Genomic DNA, 12,580 nt, shown 5'->3' on the forward strand with positions numbered 1-12,580 from the left:
GCATGCTAGGGACCTTCCCCTAGAAGGTTGTGATGAATACTCCCTTCCTGGAATGTCCCAGCAAAACAAGCTTTACAAGAAAGCAAGGCAGGTGCAGATAAGGACCAAGAATGTTTCAGTTCCTTTTTCTGGTGACTAAGACCTCGTCTCACCTGGAGCCTTCTGTGCTGCTTAAGGAAGGTCATGAAAAGACACTTGCCTCTCCCAAAGGAAGGGAGAGGCTAATTACCATTTCTAAAGGGGGAATGAAAAGTCATCTTAGGCCAACAATGGCCTTAAACCATACCCTTAAACTGTATGAAAAGTGTGTGCCTAGAAGAGGTCACCTCTGCCCCAATTGCTGGACAGCCTGACAACGCCTCATGCTTATTGCATTGATCTCTGTCTCTGTGTTTCTGTGAGTGGGACATCCTGGATGTAAGGCTCATGGGGTTTTAAACATAACATCTAAAGACTTAGATCACTTATTCAATGAAACTATAGTTGAGAAATTATCAAATCTAGAAGGAAAGAAACCAAAGGACATCAAAACACAAGAGGCCAAACAAAATAGATGTGGCCAAAGAACAACCTCTCCATGTCATGTCATAGTCAAGATGTCAAAATTGCAATACAAAGGCAGAAACATGAGAACATCACATCTTTTCTCAGCAACCCCCAAAAGCTGAAAATTGTGGAATTATACATTTGAAGACTGTTAAGGAAGTAACTTTTGTCAAGATTGTCACACTCAACAGGTTAGTTTTTGTAAAAACATATTCATGTATTTAGTGTGTGTATGAGTGTGTGTGTGTATGTGTGTGTGTGTGTGTATGTGTGTGCATGTGCACATCTATGCTATAAAACATGTGTCAAGGTCAAAGGACTATCCGTACAAATCAGTTCTCTCTTTCTACTTTTTGCGTCCTGAAGATTGAACACAAGACTTTTTCCTACACTGAACTAGCTCTCTTACACTACAAGGTCATCTCTTAAAAGCTCAACAGATAAAGCCGGGCAGTGGTGGCACACACTTTTAATCCCAGCACTGGGGAGGCAGAGGCAGGTGGATTTCTGAGTTCGAGGCCAGCCTGGTCTACAAAGTGAGTTCCAGGACAGCCAGGGCTATACAGAGAAACCCTGTCTCGAAAAAACAAACAAACAAAACAAAAACAAACAAACAAACAAAACTCGACAGATAAATTAAAACATTTCAAGACAAGAAGGCAAAAGGCAGTTCATTATAGTTAGACCAATGCTACAGACAGTTCTGAGGAATTTTATATAATGTACAGATGAAGAAGAAACAGTCTCAACATATGCCAAGAGAAGAACTGATGAACAGAGGGACACAGAGGGAAGACAGGAAGGAGTCAATCTTATCTAACAGAGCAAAGCAGCAAATCCTTACTATCAACAGAGCAGGGAGAAAAGAAATATCAACAACCAGCTAACCAAAACAGCTACCAACAAAATCTCTGGGAAACAGGAAACCAACCATTCTCAGGAACAGTCTTGAATGCAAATAAACTCCACTCACCAACTAAAACCAAAGCAAAATAACAACAAACCAGGGTGATTGCATTTAAAAAGAAAAAGAACCAAAAACAGGGTTCTGGGACTGAAGACCGGTTTAGCAGTTAAGAGCTCACATCTAAGTTTGCAAATGCCCTGAGTTCAGTTCCTAGCAGCCCTGTCTGGAGGCTCACAACTGGCTATAACTCCACCTCCAGGGGTCCGAAGTCTTTCTCAAGATTTTCTGTGCACATGGACACACACCCACCTCCCCCCCCCACACACACACAAATAAGTATTAAGACAAAAAAAAGAAACAATATCCAACTATCTGATATCTCCAGGAAACAAACTTACTTAGCAAAGACACACCAAAGTTGAGAGTCAATGCCTGGAAATAAACTACCAAGCATATAGAAGCTGTCAACAAACTGGTGTAGCAGCTGTCACATGTGATAAAGCAGACTTCAACTAAATCCAATCAGAGTAAATAAAGAGGGCCATTACATATTAATAATGAAAGCAATTCATCAAGAAGACACAAAAATATTTATGTCCTGAATCTTGGGAATCTCAGTTTCATAAAACAAACACTGAAAAGCACAGAGGCCATGTGGGTCTTGACACAGTGGTAGTTAGAGATTTTAACAGCTTATTCTTATATCTAGACAGGTCTTTCAAACAAAAACGAGAAAAGAGACTGCCAATCTACACCATGTATCACCTGCATTTAATAGGGACTTACTGAATATTCCACTCAAGAGACAAGGAAGGCATACTCTTTCAGAAGCACACAGATGGAATATTCTCTAAAACTTATCACTTCTTGGGGTACATAGTTTGTCTCAACAAATACAAAAACAAGCAAACAAACCCCTAACCCCTCCCAACAATTGAAAAAATTCCTTTTATCTTATGCCCCAACACTGGAAAAACTTGAACAGTAAGAGAACTCTCAGCAGCTGCATAAATACTTGAAGATCTAAGAATATACCTTAGAGTGAACAGTAGATCATTGAAGAAATCAGGGAGGAAATTTAAAAGTTCCTGTAGGCAAAAGGAAATGAGAGTAGCAGTCCTTACTATTGATAGCTACATATATTCAAATGAAAAAGTCAGAGAAATCTCAAATAACCAACTAGTGACACACATCAAAGTTTAAGTAGACCAAAAAGCCAAAACCAAACACAGTACACAGCAAGAAATAAAATATGTTAGGGTATAACTTAACTAGAGATTAATATGTACATATATACATATATTAAGTCAAACAACGAGTTGGATCTTTGAAAAGATTAGCTAAACAGAAAAAAAGAGAGAAAAATGGAATTTTAAATTAGAGATGGAAAGGGAATTCTTACAACAGGCATCAATGACATTCAGAAGATCATTAGAAAATATTTTGAAAATGTATATCTTAAAAAACTAAAATCTAGAAGAAATCTAGAAGAAATAGATGTTTCTGAACTCATCTGATTTACAAAAATAAATTTTTCAAGACTGGAATAATTTTAAGTAATCTAAGTGTAAGACTCTGGAGAACCTTAACTGACCAGAGGACTATCCCACCTCCCACTTCCAGTGAACAACACTGAGCTGGGAATGAACGCAAAAGCAAGAGGAATTTCATTGTTCCAGCATACAGGGGTTGCCCTGCACACAAAGGAGAGACAGAGAATGATTGGCGAGTTTTTATACCGTTTTCAGAGCAGCAGCCATTAGGCACAATGTGATTGGCAGAACAGTGTGACTTTTAAACTGATTGGTCTCTAGGGAATGAGGTGGCAAGGACTTCCCTTGTCTGTAGGTGGCCAATGGTGGCAGAATGTGTCTACATGCTCTGAGCCTCCCCAACTTGCTGGTGGCCTATGGTCAGTCCCCCTCACTCCCTGTGGTCTGAGGGATGTAATTAGCTTCTCCCTTCTGGAGAGGAGGGGTGCCTATGTGCTCTATGACAATTCTCTTCCAGGAGAGGCGGGATCTGGAGGAATTTTCCAAAGTTCCTGAGCTGATCTCTTTATAAGCAAGCAAATGAAATTGAAGTGGCAATTTAAAAAGTATCTCAATAAAGAAAAGCACTGGCGAGCCGGGCGTGGTGGCGCACGCCTTTAATCCCAGCACTCGGGAGGCAGAGGCAGGCGGATTTCTGAGTTCGAGGCCAGCCTGGGCTACAGAGTGAGTTCCAGGACAGCCAGGGCTACACAGAGAAACCCTGTCTCGAAAAACCAAAAAAAAAAAAAAGAAAAGAAAAGCACTGGCCCAGATGGACTCAACTCTGAAGTCCACAGGACATCTAAGGAAGCCCTAACAGTACAAACAGTATTACATTAATATAAACTCACTAAATAAGGCAGTATTACTTGATACCAAACCAGATAAAGACACAATAACAATGGAAGAGAGAGAGAGAGCGTTCTAGGTTAATTTTCTTGATGAATATAGATGCAAAAATTCTCAACAATATACTTAGAAATTTTATTCAGGAACCAATTCATTAGATTATAATCAATCCCAATGGATAGAAGTCATATTATCCACTGTTTGCAAATAAATGAATGTAATATAATCTCTAAATAGACTTAAGAACAGAAATCACAGAGTCATCTTGATAGATGTAGAAAAGGTATTTGACAAAGGTCAACATACTGTCATGATGGAAGTCCTGAGGGAATTAGGATGTAGCATCCCTCAACATAATAAGGATTTTATATTGCAAGCCTGGAACCAATAATATTATGCTAAGTGAGGGCATAAAATGGACATCATGCTCTCTAAATTTTGAATGTGCTAAAGGTACCCATTCTCTTCATACTTACTCAATGTAGTGCTTAAAGGTTTAGCTAGAGCCACAGGTAAGAGAAATATATAAAAGGATACAAATAAGACAGAAATCAAATTAACCCTGTATACATATAACAGGTAAATGTAGTTTCTCTACTTAAAAGACATTACAGATCCTACCACAAACTTATAGATCTGGTAAACACATTCAGGAAAGTAGTTAGATTCAAATCAACAGATGAAACTTAGTAACTTTTTAAATATACAGATTTGTTGTAAACAAAATAAGGGGGAAAAAGCACATTAATAATCACATTCACAATAACTTCAAAAATCCATTTAAAAACTCTAACCAGCAAAGTGAAAGACAGCTTTAATAAAAAACCTTAATATGTTCAAAAGGAACCTGAAGGTGACATTGGCTGTTGGAAAAAAAAATTTATGCTCCTGAACTGGCAGAATTAATATTATGAAAATGGCTGTATTACCAAAAGTAATCTACAAATATTTAATGGATTCTTTTCAAAGTTTTGATGACATTAAAAAAAAAAAAAACCTCAAAAACAATCCAAAAATTCCTTCGGAGACAGACCCAGCAATGAATAGCTAAAGTACTGTTAGCTTAAGCAGAGGGAACACTGCTGAGTGTGTCATAACACCACCTGACCTACAGCTATGAACTAGAGTCATACTAACAAAAACAACAGTGTACTGGCACAAAACCAGACATGTATACCAACAGAACATAATAAAAGATCCCCAAATAAACCCACACTATGACCACCAACTTTTTTACAGAAATGTCAGAAACATACACGGGACAAAAAGTAGTTCTTTAAAAAAACCAAAACCAAAACCAAACCAAAACAAAAAACTAGTAAGATTTATTTTAAAAAATACAACTCAGTATTGAAATTTTTTAAAGTCATCAAAATAGTTTTACAATAGTGAAATGCCTCTTAAATATATACAATATCTTCTGAAGCTAAAAGTAATATGCACTCAACCAGTTTTTTAAATCTATTTGGAACATTAAACATGATAGAAGTAGAAAAAAAAATCTCTTATGAAGTCCTCTATGAAAGGAAATTGTGAAAAGTTCCTGATTAGACAAGATGACTCCTAGGGAAAATATGCAGCGTAACTAGGGCATCATAGAATGGATTGGGTAGTATCCCATCTGTTTCTATTTTGTGGAATAGTGTGAAGAGTATTGGCGTTAGATCTTTGAAGGTTTGATAGAATTCTTCACTAAACACAGCTGGTCCCCATTTTGGTTGGGAGACTTTTAATGACTGCTTCTATTTCTTTAGGGGTTATGGGACTGTTTAGATGGTTTATCTGATCCTGATTTAATTTTGATATTTGGTATTTGTCTACAAAATTGTCCACTTCATTCAGATTTTTTCAGTTTTGATGAATATAGGCTTTTGTAGTAGAACCTGATGATTTTTAAAAATTTCTTCAGTTTCTGTTGTTATATCTCCCTTTTCATTTCTGATTTTGTTAATTTGGATACTGTCTCTGTGCCCTCTACTTAGTCTGGCTAAGGGTCTATCTATTTTGTTGATTTTCTCAAAGAACCAACTCCTGGTTTGGTTGATTCTTTGTATATAATTCTTTTTGTTTCCACTTGGTAGTGGGAAAACCAGAGGACTATAAATGCTGGAGCAACTATTAAAACACCAGAACACAAAACAAGCAACTGGAATAATTTTCTTACAAAGATTCAACTTGTGGAAGAAAAACTTTAATTGCCATTGCATAAAGCACTTATATAAAGTAAAAATTGGTTTTGAATAACATTAATAGAGATGATATAGAAAGTGGAAGTAACTGGATGTAAAAGCTTTGGCAGCAATTTAATAGAACAGTCGCAGATGTCAGCTGAGGCTGCATCTAATGGGGATGAAAGCCTTGTCTGTGGGGGATTTTGAACGATGCCTGAAGAAATATTACAGCTGTGCATAAACCAAATTGAATTGTTTTCACAAGTGTCATAAAGATTCCTACAGTCAGAGATCTTTTCTGCATGCACTTGAGTTCCACAGCAAGAGTGGCATAGAACACCTAAACACAGAAGAGAGCATTCATGCAAGATATCTAACTCCTTAATATAATAATGCATATACTTCCAAATGATTACACTATCATTACACCTAGGGCTTTCTGCAACTACAAGGTGGTGGTCATGATCAAGCATGGTCCCCAGGATCAGCATCTAAAAAGCAGCCACCACCTCCTATGTGTCTTCTCTTTTTGTGGTTTTTCTTCCTCATTTTCCTTAATCAACTCTGCTGTTGTTGCTGTTGCTTAGCAAAACTGGTAAAAACAAAATTGTAATCCTTGAACATAGCACTCTGTCAATCAAGACATGAAATCATCTTGGGTGAAGAAAGCACCGTGCGACATTTAGAATTCTGATTAACAAACAAAGAGGTCACAAATTTTCCTGGCTTGAAGACTTCCAAAACTTTCCTGATCAGGTGGACATAGGAAGTCTAACTTAGGTTTGTTTCAAACTTAACATAAGAAAATTCTAGTTCTGGAGTGATGTCAATAGTCCAATATGTTCCATCCGATTTCAATCCATTCGTCGAGTAGCCACAAGGATTGAACTGTGTGGCATCAACGACAGAACCTGGTATCAGGTCATGAATTCCATTCTCATGAGTGTCATCCTTTGCAGTAACACTGCCTTTCATGTAGAACTGGTCCATAACTGCTGGGTTAAGCTCACTCATCAGAACTTCCAGGGTTTGATCTGGCTGATTGGTTACTCCGCTCTCTAGCAAATCTAAAGTATACAAGTACCAACAGTCAGAATTCATATGTCCCGTACAATATGCTGCTCCATTTGGGAAAATTGCATTAAGAAACTCAATTTCTTCCTGGAAATTCTGGTGTGGGTACCCTTGGTGAGAAGACTTCATGAAATTCTTATGAGAATAAAAGAAGCTTTGAATTGAGTCAAACCCACTGTAATCCTAAGCAAGCTTTAACAGGGGAACCAGTACTTTCAATAAAAGGGTGGTAACACATCTTCAAAATGAAATGTCTCTTGGAGACAAACATGCTACTCTCTCTCACTAAGTAGTACATAAGCTTCCTGCTTGTCAGTCTTTGTCACACTTATGATTGAGCACTGCACATCCTTCAAAAGGACATGCCACTCAGATCTTGGGATGGTACGAAGATCCCCACATCCCTGGCTTGCGTTGTACTGCTGTCTGGACCGTGAGACTAGCGAATAACCAACAACCACAGAAAATCAAATAAATTAAATCTCTTCTCCAGCCCTCCTGACACCACTGCGGATTGTTCCAGCTGTGTTATTAAAGTTCAGGTTCTTTTTTTTTTTTCTATAATTTTATATTAACTTTAAAAAAAAAAAGGACTAATAAAAATTTCCCAGCTATTTTCATGAGCTAAAGTTGAATGTCAGTCTGTTGGAAATAGAGGCAGATACAGTTCAGTCTCTTGTAGTCAGCCTACTGCTTTCCCATTAGAGAGAGTTGAGCGAGTAATAGTTAATGTGGCCAGCCATACTGTGTAAGCCTCTCCTGTATTTCTTTAAGGGAGTTATTTATGTCCTTCTTAAAGTTCTCTATCATTATCATGAGATGTGACTTTAAATCAGGATCTAGCTTTTTCGGTGTGTTGGGGTATCTAGGGCTTGCTGTGATGGGAGAACTGGGCTCTGGTGATGCCAAGTAGCCTTGGTTTCTGTTACTTATGTTCTTGCCTTTGCCTCTCACCATCTGGTTATCTCTGGTGTTAGTGAGTCTTGCTGTCTCTGAATGTGGCTTTCCCCTCCTGCAAGCCTGTGTGTCCATACTCCTGGGAGACCAGTTCTTTCGAGGAGGAATTTGGGTATGGAGAGCTGTGGCACAGGGTCAGCTCAGGGGTGCAGACAGAAACCAGAAGGATCCTGTCCCAGGCTGCTCCTTGGTTCCTGTGTCCTGATGGCTCTGGGCAAGTCCATCTTGTGCAAGGAATTTGAGCAGAAGTGTTGGTCTTACCTGTGCTCACAGGCATGTTGGCACTTCTGGGAGACCAGCTCTCTTCTGATGGTATTTGGGTATGGAGTGCTGTGGTACAGGATCTGCTCCCAGAAGGATCCTGTCCCAGGCTGCTCCTTGGTTCCTGTGTCCTGAGGGCTCTGGGCGGGTCCCTCTGAGCAGAAGTGGTGGTCAGGATCAGCTCTGGGTGCAGATAGAAACCAGAAGGCCAAAAAGTAGTTCTAAAAGGACCAAAGACTTTCAAAATGTTAAGTTGCTTAGGAAGCATTTTAAGATATAGACACTGACAAGAACTTTCTTTTTATTTATTAATTATTTTTATTTGTATATGTGTGTGCATGCATACATTTATGTGCATCACATGTATGTAAGAGCTTGTAGAGGCCAGAAGAGGGCATCAGAACCCATCCTCTGAAACTAGACTTCTAGGTGATAGTGACATGCTACAAGCGTGCTGAGAACTGAATCACTCCTTTGCCAAAGCAGTACTGAGCTCTTCGCATTTGAGCCAACCCTCCAGTGCCAGAGAAGAACTTTCTAAATAGGATTTCAACAGCAAAGAAAGTAACCCCAAGAGCTGACAGATGGGAGTACAAGAAAATGAGAGCTTCTACACGGCGAAGGAAACGATCAGAATAAATAGAGAAACATCCTTGCCGGGTGTACTCCAGGAATGAAAGCAAACAACAGATGCTGACAGAGGAGAGTGGACGCTGCTGTAGGCTTGATGGAAGTTAGTAAGATTGCTCAGAGGACCAAAAGTAGAGTAACCATATTGTCCAGACATGCTACTTCTGGGAGTCTGCATCCTACCATACTCCTAGATATGTATGTGTCCATCGCTACTACCCTAGTCACAGTGCAAGGAAATAGAGTCATTCTGGATGTTTATCAATAGGTGGAATAATGAAAACATGGTAAAAATTCATTCAGCCTTAACGGAAATGAAAATTTTAGGATATGGGTATATCTGGGAAGTATTATATGTATGTAATAAGGAAACCTGGGTTCAGAAATATAACTGTCTCACATGGAGATCCTACCTTTGATTTTTATTATATATGTATGTGTGTATATATCTGTGAGTATGGAGATGGATCACAAAACCAGAAGCACACTATGATAGGAAAAGGAGGCTTTCAGAACGAAGAGAGAGGGTGGTAGGATGCAGGTAAAGAGAGAAGGGACCTCCAGGAGGAAAGTTACAAGGGAAACACGGGGTGGAAGGAATGGCATGGGTGCAGGATCAAGCAAAACAGTGTTCAGAACACTACAATGAAACTTGGTGTGTTACTTTCAATAAGAAAATAAGGAAAATAGCAATGCGCAAAAATATATCCACAGTTGGTTTAAATAGCCCACTAACTGCTGTCACTGAGTTGCCTGTGCTTTGGGAGTGTTCTTGTAGTTCACAAGACTCCTTGGGAGAAGAGAAGAAAGTCCTGAATGTCTAGGATCCTTCAAAGTGCCAAGTTGGGAGTGAGCATTCATTCTTTTCAAAGGAAGTTTAGTTTTAAGATAATGCCCTGTTTTGTTTTTAGAAGATAATCCCTCATTAAGGTCTGGACCAATGGTGCCAACTCATCCTAGAGGATGCTTTGACAAGAGGTTTTTAGAGGGATTAGATGGGCACAAAAGGACCTAGTAATGCACAAGGGCTTTCGTTAATGAGATGAGTGAATTCAAGGTGTAACAGATGAATATTGGAAGGGATTCATAAGGAGACCTATCCTTCCCATACAGCTATACTTATACTTCTATTAAGCAAAGCCTGAGATAACAGCTTGTGATAGCCAAGTTCTCAGTTTTGCAGGATCTGGAGTCACCCAGGAGCTGAGCCTTGCTCCTCCTACAAAGGATTATCTTGCTAGGGTAACTGATGTAGAAGACCCATCTTAAATGTGAGCAGGAGCACTCCCAGTCAGAGATCCTAGACCATATAGGTTGAAAAGGAAAGCCTAGAATTAGCATTGGTGTGTTTCCTTTTCTGATTGTAGGTGTGATATGGCCACCTGCTACAAGCCTCTGTTGCTCAGTTTCCCCACCACGATGGACTGAACCATTGAAGTGTGATCCAAACAACCCAGTTCTCCTTTAAGTTGCTGTCGTGGGAACATTTTTTCACAGTAACAGAAAAAAAAGAAAAGAAAAAAAAGAGTAAGACGTGACCTTTGTGTGGTCCTCTTATTTACATTCATAACTTTCTTTAGGAAGTCTAAATAAGGATACAATAGTAACTAACAACAGATAAGAAGATCCAGGTATTTGGCTCAAGCTGAATCCCAGGTATTTTAACCTTTAGCCCAGAGTTCTATACCATAATGAAATGCATTATTATTTTAACATTCTAATCAGTTAATAAAACAAAGGAAGAAAATCATGATTACTTCAAGTATAGAGGAAACATTTTATAAGTTCACTATAGTTTCATGATCAATAACAACAATAAGCATTAGAGAATCTTTTTCTAATCTGAAAACAGAAGAAAACTCCCCTAATCTAATGATTAGCATAGATAAAATTAGAAAATTACATTTAGTGGTGACTGGGAATTGATATTTCCCCTTTGGGATTGGAAAGTGGACACAAATACTACTATTCTCACCTATTTTAATTGTTTTTCTAGAGCAATGAAAAATGAGAAGCTAAGTGCTTTAGATGGCTGCTGCTTACTTGTTCTGTCTTCTCAGGAGGAAGCACAATAGACTCTGCATATAAATTATTTTAATGAAACAGTCTAATATGGAGCCAAGTACAATGTCCGTCCTATAAAACCAGCAGGATAGAAACTTACAAAATGAAAAAAAAAATGTTATTCAGCAAAAGAATGAAATAACAAAGAACTGTCAGAATTATATCCAGTTCAGTGTCCTCACCCGTAAAGCTGTCATGTCATAGCAGTACTTCAAGACCCACATAGGAGAAACATACTATGTTCATGAATTTCACACTGAAATAAAACTAGGGTGCAAGTTCTTCACCCAACTGTCCCACAGAATCAATGAAATCCCAAGCAGAATTCCACGAGCCTTTTCTTTCTTTGTGGAAATGGAGTAGTTGATTTCAAAATGTATACAGGTTTGTAAAAGATAGAAAGACAAGACAATCTTGAAGAAGACAGACTTGGAAGAATTACTCTGTTAAACACCAAAACCAACAGTGCGGTATTATTTGTACTTTATGATTTCATTAAAATGGAAATGAGTCAGATGCTCATTGGTAGATTGATACATAACTTGTGCATTTATGTAATAAAAAATCTGTACAGTTTTATAGTCGTGACAGTGAAGGATGCCACACCACAGGGAAGCATGGCATTGAGCAAGATGGGACAGGTGTGCGATCGTTCTACGTGTTATGATTCCCTGTATGTGAAGTTAACCTACGGTGTGCACAGTCAGGTTAGAAGAGGAGGGAATAATAATAATTATGGTGGGAACTTCTGGGCTGCAGGCTCTGCTCATTATTTGACCCAGGGGAGAGTTATAGTTATAGAAGACTATCTCTTTCAACATTCACATGGAACTATATGACCCAGGCACCCCCTTCAGAACTCACTCTGGGCGATAGCTGCCAAGCACATTAACTTAGCATGTTCCAGAAGGTTTCTTCTACATGCCAATGGAATTGTTGGGTTTATATATAACTAAGCTGTATTTAAACTCTGTTTTTAAAAAATAAAGACGTGATTTGTGTGTGTCTGGGCCACAGAGACTAGTAAAGTGTAAGATCCCCTAGAGCTGGAATTACTGGATGTCGTGAGCTGCCAGTCTGTATCCTCTTCAAGAGCATGAAGTGATCATAACTCCAAGCCATCTGCTCAGCTTCCTTTTTCCTGCTTTACCATCACGTTGCCCATTTGGGTGTTGGGGCAAATTACTATATTGAGAACCGTGTAATCAGATTTCTCGCCTAATGTGGGTTCTTTGAGAGTGAAGGAGCGTGTCTGGGCTTTGAAGGACTTTCTGTGCATGCGCTCATGCTCACGTGTGTGAAGAGGACACAGACTCGTTCTCAGGGACTTGAGGGAGATGTTCTATAAGGTCTCATACAGATATCTGGCGTTCAGACCTCCCTCCTGGCCGAAGATGAAGGCCCAAAACAGGACCTGTCCCAGAAGCTGTGTTGCTTTGGCCTGTCCCAGAAGCTGTTAGCTTCTGTAGTGCACATTCTCACCTGTGCAGATTAAAAAATGGGGCTCAGAGCTGAACAAAGAATTCTCACCTGAGGAATATTGAATGGCAGAAAAGCACCTGAAAAAAAATGTTCAACATCCTTAATCA

General features: G+C 39.0%; 1 pseudogene; it reads right to left on the reverse strand.

Moving 5' to 3' along the window:
* Positions 1–6,563: 6,563 nt before the first annotated feature.
* On the reverse strand, positions 6,564–7,504 carry LOC110302512 (S-adenosylmethionine decarboxylase proenzyme 2 pseudogene; annotated as a pseudogene).
* Between the last annotated feature and the right edge of the window lie 5,076 nt (positions 7,505–12,580).

The sequence above is a fragment of the Mus caroli genome, unplaced genomic scaffold, assembly GCF_978045245.1.
Source record: "Mus caroli unplaced genomic scaffold, Mus_caroli_1 scaffold_11, whole genome shotgun sequence".
Classification (NCBI taxonomy): domain Eukaryota; kingdom Metazoa; phylum Chordata; class Mammalia; order Rodentia; family Muridae; genus Mus; species Mus caroli.